The sequence below is a fragment of the Macrotis lagotis genome, chromosome 1 (genome assembly GCF_037893015.1).
Source record: "Macrotis lagotis isolate mMagLag1 chromosome 1, bilby.v1.9.chrom.fasta, whole genome shotgun sequence".
In the NCBI taxonomy this organism is placed as follows: Eukaryota; Metazoa; Chordata; class Mammalia; order Peramelemorphia; family Peramelidae; genus Macrotis; species Macrotis lagotis.
Window position 1 is genome coordinate 268254316 of NC_133658.1, and position 14565 is coordinate 268268880.

Below are 14565 nucleotides of genomic sequence, written 5' to 3' on the forward strand. Positions count from 1 at the left end.
TTAGATACTAACTTTACCATGAACAAATGGTGTGATCTCAGTCAATTCACTTGTACCTCCCTAGGCCTCAGTTTCCTCACCTTTAGGATCCATACCAACACTAACACTGTGATTCTGTAGTAATAATTCTTTAACTGAAAAGAAATCTTCTATTAATGGACTTTCTGAATATACCCAGCTTAATTCCTGTTGAATAAAAATATGAAAGCAATTATACACTTTTATAGGTTACATATAGTTCACAAGATGCTTTTCACTCAACCAGTTTGTGAGATTGTTAGTGTATCATTATCCCCTTTTCTTAGGTGTTTTAATCACTTACCCCAGATCTTAGAGCTAGTACTTATTATTTACAAGCATTATTTGTAAGAGCAGAGGCAGATGGCACAGATTGGATATGATATTGCACCTGGGGTGAAGAACTGAGTGCTCCAGACATTCTCTATGTCAACATGGACAAGTCATGTAACCTCTGTCTCAAGTCATCTGAAAGGGAAATCATAATAGCATTTAACTAACCCAGATTTGTTAGGAAGATAAAATGTGATAATGTTTGTAAAATACTTTCCAAGCCTTAGAGTACAATTTGAATGAGAGCATTTAATATTATTAATGGTCATAGCTACAGATTGACTTTTAGCTACAGATCAGTTGATCTTCAACCAACTGGTTTAAACTTGTGGGATCTCCAGGAGTCCAATTTAATTTTGCCTAGATTTTTAACCCTTAGCCACTGACTCTAGATAACAAAGGGAAGAGACATGGTTATGTAATACAAAAGCACTTCTAAAAGGAGAGGTTTTGTAATCAATTTTAAATCTTGACCTAAATTATTATTAGATTTTTTCCTTATGTTTAATTAAGTCTAATTAAACAATGCAGACGTCTTCTTGTCACCTGTGGTGTGATTATGTTAAATATTTAATGCTTGTGAAAGATTAGGCTCCACATCTAATCTATATCTAACAATCTGTTCTCTCTCTGGAGTATTTTTTATTTAGTTCTGCTTTGTATAATGAGGTGCATTTCAAAAGAAATTGTTAAATACTTCAGTGGGCAGGGGCCCTGTCTGCTGTACTGTTTGGGGAGGAGGCAGACACATTAAAGAGGCATTCAGGCTGAGGGGGGGCTCCCAGAAACCTGCTCACCCATTGCTACCATTACCCCTTCTTGCAACACATTCAACTAGCACCTCATAAACTCTTAATAATTGAATGTTGATTTACTGACTAACCAACTGACATTCCAAATCCCAGATATTATTTCTATAAAAAGTGAAAAGAAAAAAGGAAAGAGAAAAGATACCAATGGGTATTTCAAAGGCTCCACCAGGTTAAACCAAGAGAGATGATTAAGGATTTTGAGCATAAAGACACTAAGTTCACATTGGAAATAGCACTTGGAGCCATGTATATATATATATGTCAAGATTGCATATTCTTTTGGCTTTGTGTCCCAAGGGCCTGTCAACTGTATAATAGAAAAATGCATTGATTTGTCATTGCCCCCACTCTATCCCTTTCTACTGTGAAACAATACAATTCTCCATATCCAAACAACTCTTGGCAAATGCTCATTCCCAAGGAAAAAAAACAAAAAAAGTAAGAAGCAGGGTTGTATTCAGAAGGTAACCTAGAAATGCTGAGCCAAGGTATTTGTAGAATGTCATGCTTCAGCTATAAAGAAAAATCATTCTTGAATCATCTCAGACTGAAAAAGTTATTATAAAATGAACTAAAATTTGTCTTTCTCAATATAAGGGAAGACTCTACCAAGACACTCAAAATCTGAAGCTTTCCTTCATTTTCAAAATATCTGCTGATATTTTGAACATAACTGTGAACAGAGAGAAAAAATTTTGTATAATTATTTTTCAATTGGTTGGCTCTGTGAAATCAATTTCTCAGCATTTCTAAATCTCTTCTCAACAGAACAAGACAGGCCCCACTTCTTCAGAAACTAGAAAGATGCTTCTGCAGCCTATTTTTGCTATGTCAAGTGAACTTTTAAAAATTCCATTAGTGAAGTCAATATAAGCTCTAGTAGTAAACTAATTAGCTTCAAACATTTTTGGCAAGGATGAGATCAACTCATTTTTGGATTTCCCAATAAGTATTCCAGACTGCCTAGCAAGGATTCCAATAAGGTCTTGCTAAGAGGACATGTGATCCCTAAAAATCTGCATTCTTTCAGAGGCAGAAATGAGAAAGGTAAGACCATAAGAAGCATCTAAAAAAACACATGATCAAAAAGGAAGCCCAGTCAAGAGAAGAGGAGATTTTCTTTCCGTACAATGTAAGTCTTTTGAATAGTGTGAGCTTTGTGATCTGTGGATAGATCCACAGGTTTTGACCTGCTAAGGTGATATACCCTTCCAAGGGGGCTTTGTGAAATGGAACTCAGTAGGATAACTTCACTCAAACAATAATGCACACACAAATGAACACACCTACTGATAGGGCTGCCTCTGTGGTAGCAATGACTAGAATAAGTGTCCCCAGTACCTGTTGTGAAGCCCAGATCATGTATATTCAAAAGCCTAACTGGCTTTTCAGAAGTAACTTTGCACTTATGTAAAATTAATAGGGTATTCATTATAAAATCCATGCAGCTTCTTATTAAATGTTGCCTGTCATTGAAAGCAGAAGGTAGAGGTTCTTTAAGCTGAGGTTTTGTTGCCCTCTAGTGAATGAGGTCAGCATTATGCATGGGAAATTATTTTGATCACTGCATAATTAATGTTTACTGAGTTAGGAAAAATGGAATCAGTCTGTATCCTGTTCTCAAATGCTAAGTGTATGTGTATATTTGTATAGCTATAACAACCATGTGTATGTATATATGCATGTTGCACATATATGTTAACATATGGAAGCCATTCTTTTCTGATTTTTTTAATATAGAAATGTGTTCTTATTTGACAATCAGAAGGCAAGAATCCAAGGATAAAGAATAAATCAACAAAAGTGATCCATGGTGCAGGAGCTCTAATGCATAAGTATATATTTAATATGTCTGCTGAAAAGAATGTCTAATTATACTGTCATTGAATAAAATGCATTTTCAACTGTGATAAATTATGCTATCCTTTACTTCTGCAAAGTATATTAAGATTTATAAAAACTACAGCAACATCACCAAGCTGTCTAGCAAACAGAAAAGCTGAGCAACAAGGCCACCATAGGGCCATAGTAAAGGAAGCAAAAATGAAAATATGATTAAAATATCTCCTGAAGGGATTCATATATTTCCATTTCTGTTGGTCCCATTTTCAATCCTGATTCCTGCATTTGGCAAGTAACAAACAGACTTCTGAATAACCTGACTCGATGACCATGAGCACTTTTGTTATTGTGTCTTATCATGAGAATTCTGTATCCTAAATTCTGTTCTTTAATATTTGAATTTGGAGAAAAAGCCACATTTAGAGCCAAAAAAAAATTACATTTCAAAGAGGGGGAAAAAAGAGAAAGTCTAGAACCTCCTTAAAGCTGGCAAGCCTTATTATGTAAATTTTGCATATCTTTCAAAATTGATCACTGTATTCTGTATATGTATTATGTGTATTAAGCAGTTGCTTAATAAATATTGAAGTAAATTGAATTAAAACCCAAGTCCTTAATTCCTTCAATTTTTTTTCTCCATGGCTGCAATTGCTAACTGTATTTTCCTCCATCTTATCCCTCCCCACATCCATTTATTCTCTTCTCTTTCTCTCCCCTTTCATACTCCCTCTCCCTTGATCTTCCTTGTCTCTTATCACCTACACTCCATTCCCCACCCTGCTTTGTCTTTCTCCCATCCCTTTTCTTTCCTTTTATTCCCTCCAGGGTAAGATAGAATTCTATACCCTATTGAGTGTATATGTTATTTCCTCTCTGAGCCACTTCAGATGAAGGCTCACACATTCCCCCTCACCTTGCCCCCTTCCACTCCCTTTCACAAGTCTTTTCTTGCCTCATTTTCATGAAATATCTTAGCCCATTCTACCTCTCCTTTCCCAGTATATTTCTTTCTTGCCCATTGACTCCATCTTTATAATTTACCTTTATATTCAGTTCCTTCCTATGCCTTGTCTATATATATATATATATATATATATATATTTATATATATATATTATATATGTAATATATATAATATATATATATATATATATTATATATGTAATATATATAATATATATATATATATATATATATTCTTTGTAACATTTCTAATAAATGAGAAGATTCATAAGAATTATCATCTTCCTATTCAGGAATATGAGCAATTCCATATCATCAAATCCCTCATAATTTGCCCTTCCCATCCATCTTCTCTATAAGTCAACTGAATGCCATACTTGAAGATCTACCTTTCTGTTCAGCTTTGGAACATGAAAATTTGAAGGTTCCCTATTTCCTTGAATGTCCATCTTTTCCCCTGAAAGAGGATGTTCAGTTTTACTGGGTAGTTGATTCTCAGTTGTAATCCAAGCTCTTTTGCCTTAAGGAACATCATATACCAAGTCCCACAAGCCCTTAATATAAATGTTGCTAAATCCTGTGTAATCCTGACTGTAGCTCAATGATATTTGAATTGCTCTTTTCTGGCTGCTTATAATATTTTCTTTTTGACTTGAGAGTTCTGAAATTTGGCTTAATATTCCTGGGAGGTTTTTTTTTGGGGGGGGGGCTTTTTCAGGAGATAATTGGTGGATTCCTTCAATTTATATTTTACCCTTTGCTTGTAGGATACCAGGGCAGCTCTCCTGGAGAATTTCTTGGAAAATGAAGTCTAGGCTCATCTTGAGGAAGAAATAACTGAGACCCAGAAAGTTTAAATGATTAAATAATGAACAGAAGCAGTATTAGGTATGTGATTTGAATGACAATGATTGTTGTGCTTTGTTCTCTAAGAGAACAAAAATGATATCACTATGTCTGCATGAAGTTACAATGTGTCTAACTGTGACTTATTGGATCAATACAAGCTTGGAATGTTCTCCAACAGATCAGGCACATATTGGCCATGTGCATTTGGGTTGTTTCCCTAAATTTGCACATCTTGAATTTCTTTTCAACTACTTCAATTCTTCTTTTCTCAGAGAGCACAGCACTTTTTCTGATGAGGGCAAGCCATGCTTAATTCTCCTGTGCCATTATCTTCCATGTTGCACAATCAATTCCAAAGTTCTCAAGATAAACCTTGAGAGTGTCCTTGTATTGCTTTTTCTGACAACCATGTAAGCATTTGTCTTGTGTGAGTTCTCCATAAAATAGTCTTTTTGGCAAGTATATATTTGTCATTTGAACAATGTGGCCAGTTCATCAGAGTTGCACACTCTGTAGTAGAGTTTGAATGCTTCAGTTCCAGAAAGGAACTAAATGTCTGATAATTTTACCTTCCAGGTGGTCTTCAGAATTTTCCTAAGACAATTCAATTTCCTGGCATGTCTCTGGAAATCTGTCCAGGTTTCACAGACATACAAAAATGAGGCCAGTACAATAGCTCTGTAGACCCTCAGTTTGGTAGTCAATTTATTATTCCTTAAGAACCACCAACCCTGAATTAACTCTGGCAATGTGTATGTCAACTTCATTGTCAATGTGTATGTGTACACTTAGCCACATTATTCAAAGTTTCTCCATTTACTGTAATGGATGGCTCCACCTATAGATAGTATAGTGCTGGCTGATGGAGTAATGGTATTTTCTTGGTGTTAATTGTTAGACCAAAATTAGCACAAGCAGCAGAGAATCTATAGTTTGTTGCATCTCAGCTTCAGAGGTTGTATTAAATACACAATCTTCTGTGGAGGGAAAAACAATAGCACACCAACCCTTCCTCCACTTTAGTCTTGGCTTATAGCCTTTTCAAGTTAAATAATTTACCAGGAATGTATGCAGTAACTGACCTTGATGTCATTTTCATTCTTGTTGAAGGTATCTCATAACATGACTGATAACATCATGCTAAAAATGAATAGAAGAAAGCATGCAGCTTGTATGTATGTATTAAAAAAGTATGCTTTAATCCTACATTTATGTTCATTAGTTTTCTTACTGGAGGCTAATAACATTTTTTCACCATGAATTCTTTGGAATTGTCTCGGATCATTTCTTGATTAGAATAGTTAAATCTTTCATAGTAAATATAAAATGTCCTTATGGCTCTGCCCACTTCATTTTGCACCAGTTCATGTCTTCCCAAACTTTTCTGAAACCAACCTGTTTATCAATTCTTATAGTATAATTGCATTTCAGAACAATCATATTCTATAACTTGTTTATCCATCTCCCAATTCTCTGCCACAACAAAAAAAAAAGTTGTTATTTATGTTTGTGGGAGAAATAGGTTACACTACCTTATGAAAAAGAGCACTTGAAGTGAAAAACTCACTGTAGCCCTGGAGGTAGGAAAGCTCAAGATTTTTATTTCACAAAGCTGCAAAGTTCACAGATTAAAACTTTTTTTTTTTCCTGGAAGGGACTGGATAAATAACAAAAGTCTAGAGGAGGTGCCTGAGGGAAAGAGTGAAAGAAAAGCAACCAGGCTGGGGTTAGGCTCCAGTGAGTCCTGTACTAGGAGGGGAGGTTGCCCACTCCCTGTGCAGGGAACAGTCAGATTAAAGGGGGCCAAAAGGAGATCCCACTCCCTTTATTTGATTGAGATTAGGTACCCATTCTGAAAGGGGGAAGTTGGAAGATAGGTAAAAGGAAGAGCTGAGGTTGCTCTTATCTTGGCAAATTTATATTTAACAATGAAGTTACACTGAACAATAGGAGGGAATTTACAACTGATTAGGGCCTATGCAGCCAGGGAGTCCTCAGACAGGAATAAATAGCATTTTCTTAATATTGAAAACTAGACAGATATTTCTCCTTCTACAATAATTTTTTTAAAATAGATCCTTTATAACTTTATAAGGACCTGTTATAAATAGGTCCTTTTTACTTTTATTTGATCACTTTGGAGACAGATATAATAATAGTATTGCTGGTTCAAAAGATATGAACAGTGTTATAACCCTTTGGATGTAGTTCCGAATTGTTACCCAGAAAGACTGAATTAATTTATAATTCTACCAGCATTGTTCAAATGTCTCAATTTTTTCCACATCCCCTGCAGCATTTGTCATTTTGCTTTTCTATCATGTTAGCCTGATAGCTGTGAGGTAGTATCTCAAAGTTGACAAAAGGTGAGTTCTTATCACAAAAGCTTGGATCTTTGGGGATATCAAAAGCTTGATTGCAATAATTATTACTACTGGATTCCGTGTGCCTGTGGTTGCTTGTTGGTATTGCTATTGTTTGTTGTAGTTGTTTATTGTTCTTGCTGTAATAATTAAGAGTAACCCACTGCTGACAAACTGGTTCTCTTTCTTTCTTTCTTTCACTCCATCTTTCTCTTTTTTCCTTTCTTCTTCCTGTTTTTTGGGTGCTCTTCCCAAAGGCCAAGTAAGATTTCTTGAACTTTATAGGCCCCAAAGTATTCTGTTTCTCCTTGACTGGCCTACCTTGCATCTCAGGCTAAGCCCATGGAATCATTTTTTAGACCTGATTGCTTGCCATAATTGCTTTCCATTGTTTTGACCAGAAACCCTGAGGGTCTTCCCCTAAAAGATTGATTTTTGTTAACTATACAAAAGAAGCACTAACTTCTTTTCTTTTTTATCTACCAAACACTGAGGAACCCTCTGAGTTTAATTGATTTTTTGGAAGTAGTAATTCTTGGCTTCTTTGCCTCAACTCTTACCCAGACTAAATCAGTATATAGATGTTCCTTCAATGAAATTGCAACCTGAGAAAGATTTAGTTTAAAAGGTCAAGATTTTCCCCTTTATCCAAGCCATCTCCAGTCATCTTGATCCATATCTAGTCACTTAACCCATATGGCTCTAGAGGAGAGATGAAGCTGGTGATTTTGCATGGCACCCTCTCACTTAAATCCAACTCACATGTCATGGCATTATTTCTCTGATATCATGGTTTTCTTTGAAAATGAAGGACTAGAGAGGTTAGGTGGTGCAGTAGATAGAACACCTGCCCTGGAGTCAGGAGTACCTGAGTTCAAATGTGACCCAGACATTTAATAATTACCTAGCTGTGTGGCCTTGGGCAGGCCACTTAACCCCATTGTCTTGCAAAAATCCTAACAAAAAAAAAAATGAAGGACCAATAAAAACAATTGTATGCCTAATCTATTACACTGATACAACCTTCTAAATTTTAGACACTACCAGATTGTTTCAATGTTATCTTTTTGAAATATAATTGGTTTGAATTGTGAAGAAAATGCAGGTGTCTGGGTTCCACAAGAAAGTGAAGGGAGGATTATAAGTTTACATTACAAAAACTTGGCTCTGCCTATATTGTTGCCTATGGGCAGGTACTGACTTAAGATAAAAGATTTAGCTTCCTTTTGATTAAAAACTTCCCTGTCTGCTTTTAAATTAACCTAGAGTCTTCACTTTCTCCTTTGCACATGCTCAAGGAGATCTAACTGTTCTGGCTCTTTAGTATAATGAGCAGAATGCGGGAAATGTATAGGAACCAAAGTATCAATTAGATTTGTAACCCCAGCTTATGGGGCAGGAACAGAGCTTTTCAAAGTGCATAAAAGAGCTTGTATTTGGGGATTTTCCTGCCCCTCTCTCCCACCATGAGAGAGGTGTGCCATTTTGGTAAGATATCTTAATAAAAATCATTTTAATCACTCTGGTCTAAGTATTCTCCAGTCATTTATAACAGTTTATGAGCCTTCATTGATTTCCTGGGTGTGTCTAGGAAGATAAACTCCCAAATATTTTATATTGCTACATTTAAAAAGAATTTTGTTTTCTTTTGCATCCTACTGAATTTTGTGGATAATAAGTAGAAACTGATCATTTTACATTCTGCAACTTAACTGAAATTGTTAATTATTTCAAGATTTTTAGTTGGTTATCTAAGGTTCACTAAGCTTACCATTATATCATCTACAAAGAGTGATAGTTTTATTTCCTCAATGCTTGTTTTTATTCATTTAATTTCTTTTTTTAATCTTATTTCTTAAGCTAACATTTCTATTAGAATATTCAAAAATCTTAGTGATAATGAAGATCTATGCTTCACTCCTGATCTTCTTGGAAAGTTTTCAACTTCATCCCTTGTACTGTTAATACTTGCTTTTGATTTTAGATAGATACTACCTTTTTTGCATCAATACTCATTAAGAAAATAGGTCTACAACTTTCTTTCCTTTTTTTTTTGCTCTCCTTAGTTTAGGTTTTGATGCAGGGAATTATGGACACAGTAGTCTTTTCCCCCAATTCCTGTTCCCCTTTTCTTGGTTCTACTCCCTTCACTCAGCATCAGATCCTGTAACTCATTCCATGTTTCTCTAGAGTGACCATTTATGGTTTCTTATAGAACAATAATATTCCATAGTATTCATGTGCCATATAACTTGTTTAGCCAATTCCCCAATTAATGGGCATCCCCTCAATTTCTAATTATTTGCCACTACAAAAAGAGCTGCTATGAATATTTTGGAACATGTGGGACTTTTCTTCTGGATATAGGCCTAGAACTGATATTGCTGGGTCAAAGGGAATGAACATTTTTATTGCTCTTTGGACATAGTTAGAAATTGCTCTCCAGAAAGGTTGGATCTGTTCATAATTCCATCAGCAATGGATCCGTGTCCCAGTTGTCCCACAATCTCTGCAGCATTGATCATTTTCCCTTTTTCTCATCTTGATCAATCTAATAGGTGTGAGGTGATAACTCAGTTATTTTAATTTGCATTTATCTAATCAATAGTGATTTGGAGAATTTTTTCATATGATTCTATATAGTTTTAATTTCATTCATTTCCTTTGACCATTTGTCAATTAGGGTATGATTTGAAACCTTATAAATTTAATGCAATTCTTTATATATTTTAGAAATGAGACCTTTAATAGAACTCCTAGTTGTAAAGATTGTTCTCCAGCTTTCAGCTTTCCTTCTGATGTTAGTAGCATTGATGTCATTAGTGTAAAAACTTTCTAATTTAATGTAGCCAAAATCATTCATTTTGCAATTTATAATGTAGTCTAATTCTTTTTTGGCCATAAATTTATCCCCTTTCCATACATCTGATAGAGTATTTCTTAGTCTATTAATTCATCTATAGTGTCTCCTTTTATGTCTAAATTCATTTTTACCTTATTTTGGTATAAGATGTGAGATGTGAGTCTATGCCTAATTTTTGCCATACTATTTTCTAGTTTTTCCAATAATTTTGTCAAATAATGAGTTTTTATTCCAGAAGCTGATGTCTTTGGGTTTGTCAAACAGTAGATTGTTGAGGTCATTTATTGCTGTTTTTTTTAACCCATTCTAATCCAGTGATCCATTGCTCTATTTTTTAACCGGTACTAGGCAGTTTTGATGATTGTCACTTTGTAGTATAGTTTTAGATCTGGTAAAGCTAGGTCAACTTTCTTTACTTTTTTTTTTTCATCAATTCTCTTGCTGTTCTTTATCTTTTGTTGCTCCAGATAAATTTTATTACTATTTTTTCTAGCTTAGTAAAATAGTTGTTTGGTAGTTTGATTGGTATGATGCTGAATAAGTAATTTAATTTAGTTAGGATTGTAATTTTTATATTAGTAATTTTTATATTAGTTCAACATAACCAGAAGCAATTGACATTTTTCCAATTTTTTAAAACTGACTTTATTTGCATGAGAAATATTTTATAATTGTGTTAATATAGTTTATGGGTTTGTTTTGGGAGGCAGATTCAAAGTATTTAATGTTGTCTTTAGTTATTTTAAATGGAATAGCCCTTTCTATCTCTTGCTCTTGGGCTTTGTTGTTCATATATATAGAAATGTTGATGAATTATGTGGGTTTATTTTATATCTTGCTACTTTGCTGAATTTGTTAATTGTTTCAAGGAGTTTTTTAGATGATTTTTTTCGAGTTATCTAGGTAAACCTTTCATCTAGAAAGAGTGAAAGTTTTGCTTCCTCACTGCCAATTCTGATACCTTCAATTGCTTTTTCTTCTCTTATTGCTAATGTTAGCATTTCTAATACGATATTTAATGGTAATGGTGATAATGGGCATCCTTGTTTCACCCTTGATTTTCTTGTAAATGCTCTGAGTTTAATCCCTTACATATAATATTTGTTGATAGTTTTAGTTACATACTATTTATCATTTTAAGGAAAACTCCATTTATTCCTAAACTTTCTACTGTTTTTCATAAGAATTGGATGTAGCATCAGTTGAGATAATCATATGATTTCTGTTCAATTATGTTGCATATTTTCCTAATATTGAACCATCCCTGCCTACCTGGTATAAATCCTACCTTATCATGGTGGATTATCCTAGTAATAATTTGTTGTAGTCTCATTGCTAAAATTTTATTTAAGATTTTTACATCAGGTCTACTCAGAACTGGAGCAGCCCTTTTTTCCTCCACAGTGGTCAACTATGACCCCTGAACCGCCAGCAACCATGTAGAAGGGACCCATATTTGGCACTGACTTTGGCACCTCTTATTCCTGTGTGGGAGTTTTCCATCATGGGAAAGTGGAGATCATTACTAATGAGCAAGGAAACAGGACCACCCCAAGCTTTGTTGACTTCACTGACAAAGAATGTTTAATTGGTGATGCTGCAAAGCATCAAGTTGCAGTGAACCCCATGGTTTTTGAAGCCAAATATCTGGTTGGTCAAAAATTTGATGATGCAGTCATGCAGTGGGACATGAAGCATTGGCCTTTCATGGTGTTGAATGATGCAGGAAGATCTAAGGTCCAAGTGGATGCCAAAGGGGAGACCAAAAGTTTCTACTCAGAAGTATCCTCAATGGTCTTGACTAAGATGAAAGAAATTGCTGAAGCTTACCTTGGCAAGAATGTCACAAATGCTGTGGTCATAGTATCAATCTATTTTAATGATTCCTAGTGTCAGACCACCAAAGATTCTGAAGCGATCACTGGTCTCCAAAGCATCAATGAGCCAACTATTGCTGCTATTGCTTATTAAGGCTTGGACAAAAAACTTGGTTGGTTTTGAGAGAGAAATTTATTGCTTCAGCAATTTCTTTCATCTTAGTCAAGACCATTGAGGATACTTCTGAGTAGAAACTTTTGGTCTCCCCTTTGGAGTTGGTACTTTTGGTGTCTCCATTCTTAGCACTGAAGATGGTATCTTTGGAATCAAAATTTGATCAGAACTATCATAATACCACCAGCAATTTCAATTCTAAGGGAAAGAGGAGTGATATCCAAAAGTAGAAAGTCTTGCACATTCTCAGATTTATCTAAGACACCCACTTGGGTAGGGAAGACTTTTACAACCAAATGGTCAACCATTTCATTGCTAAGTTCAAGCAAAAGCACAACAAGGACATTAGTGAGAACAAGAGGGCCATTCACCATTTGCAAACTACTTGTGAATATGCAAAGCATACCCTTTATTTCAGGACTCAGGCCACTGTTAAGACTGACTCCCTCTGTGATATTGACTTCTATACATCAATCACCCAAGTCCGTGTCAAAGAGGTGAATGCTTATTTTTTCAGTGGCACTCTGGGTCCTGTGGAAAAGGTATTCAGAAATGCTAAGCTAGATAAATTACAGGTTCATGACATCATCTTTGTGGGTGCTTCCACTTACATCCCTAAAATCCAAAAGTTTCTACAAGAATTCTTCAATGGCAAGGAGCTCAACAAGATTATCAATTTTGATGAGGCTGTTGCCTATGGTGCATCTGTACAGGCTGCCATTTTGTCAGGTGACAAATCTGAGATTGTACAGAACTTCCTGCTTTTGAATGACACTCCTCTTTTCATTGGATTTGAAACTGCTGGTGGTGTGATGACATTTCTGATCAAATGTAATACCACCATTCCCACCAAGCAGACACAGAAATTTGCCACCTATTGAGACAACCAGCCTGAAGTGCTTATTCAAGTTTAAGAAGGTGAAAGAGCCATGACAAAGAATAAAAATATGCTTGGCAAGTCTGAGCTCACAGGAATCACTCTAGCACCCAAGGGTCTTCCTCAAATTAAAGTGACACTTAACATTGATGCAAATGGAATTCTCATTATTTCTGCTGTGGATAAGAGCATAAGCAAAGAGAACAAGATCACCATCACCAATTACCAAGATCATCTGAGTAAAGAAGACAGAGCGTATAGTCCAGGATGTTAAGAAATACAAGGCTGCAGATGAAAAGCAGAGACAAGGTGTCTTCCAAGAATTCCTTTGAATCTCATGCTTTCAACATGAAGGCTACAATAGAGGATGAGAAGATGTGAGGCAAAACTGTCAATGAAGACAAACAGAAGATTCTTGACAAATGTAATGAAATAATCAACTAGCTGGATAAGAACCAGACTGCTGAGAAAGAAGAATCTGAGTATCAGCAGAAATAATTGGAGAAGGTCTGCAACCCCATCATTACTAAGCTGTACCAGAGTACGGGAGAATGCCAGGAGTCATACCAGGAGGAATACCTGGTGGGTTCCCAGGGAGTGGAGCAGTCCCATATGGAGGTGCTTATTCTGGACTTACCATTGAAGAGGTTGATTAAATGCACCAGAAGAAAGAGCATTCCACACAACTTTCTAAAAATTGAAGGACTCAAATTTTAGCCAATGCAATAGACAGTTTTAAAACTAACATTTAATGGGGCAGCTAGGTGGCGCAATGGATAGAGCACTGGCCCTGGAGTCAGCAGTACCTGAATTCAAATCCAGCCTCAGACACTTAAAAATTACCTAGCTGTGTGGCCTTGGGCAAGCCACTTAACCCTGTTGCCTAGCAAAAACTAAAAAAAAATAAAAAGTAACATTTAAGCTACTGTGCAAATCTGGGCATTTTGAATACTTAAATATGTGCAGAGGGAGAGAAGTGAACAACATTGCACTTTATCAGTCCTGTAAACAACTGGAAATGCAATTCTTATCCTGGAGAATAAAATCTATTTAAAATTGGCACCTAAAAAAACAGATTTTTGCATCAATATTCATTAGGGAGATGGGTCTATAATTTTCTTTGTCTGTTTTGGTTCTTCCTGGTTTAGGTATTAGCAATATGTTGGTGTCATAAAAGGAGTTTGGCAGAACTCCTTCCTCTCCAAATTTTTTTTAAATAGTTTATGTAGAATAGGAATTAACTGTTCCTTAAATGTATGGTAGAATTCATTTGTAAATCCATCTGGACCTAGAGACTTTTTCCTAGGAAATTATTGATGGTTCCTTCAATTTCCTTTTCTGTTAGTTAAGGAATTTATTTCCTCTTCTGTTAATCTGATCAGATTATATTTTCTTTTTTTTTTAGTTTTTGCAAGGCAATGGAGTTAAGTGACTTGCCAAAGGTGACACAGCTAGGTAATTATTAAGTGTCTGAGGCTAGATTTGAACTCAGGCCCTCCTGACTCCAGGGCCAGTATTCTATCCACTGTTCCATCAAGCTATCCTGGCAGTTTGTATTTTTTGTAAATATTCATCCATTTCACTCATTATCCAACTTATTGGCATAAAGTTCAGCAAAGTTATCTCTTTAATTTCTTCCTCATTGTTGATTAG

At 35.4% G+C, this 14565-nt stretch overlaps 1 pseudogene; it reads left to right on the plus strand.

Moving 5' to 3' along the window:
- The first annotated feature begins 11480 nt into the window (after window positions 1-11480).
- Window positions 11481-13568, plus strand: LOC141516132 (heat shock cognate 71 kDa protein-like; annotated as a pseudogene).
- Window positions 13569-14565: the final 997 nt, after the last annotated feature.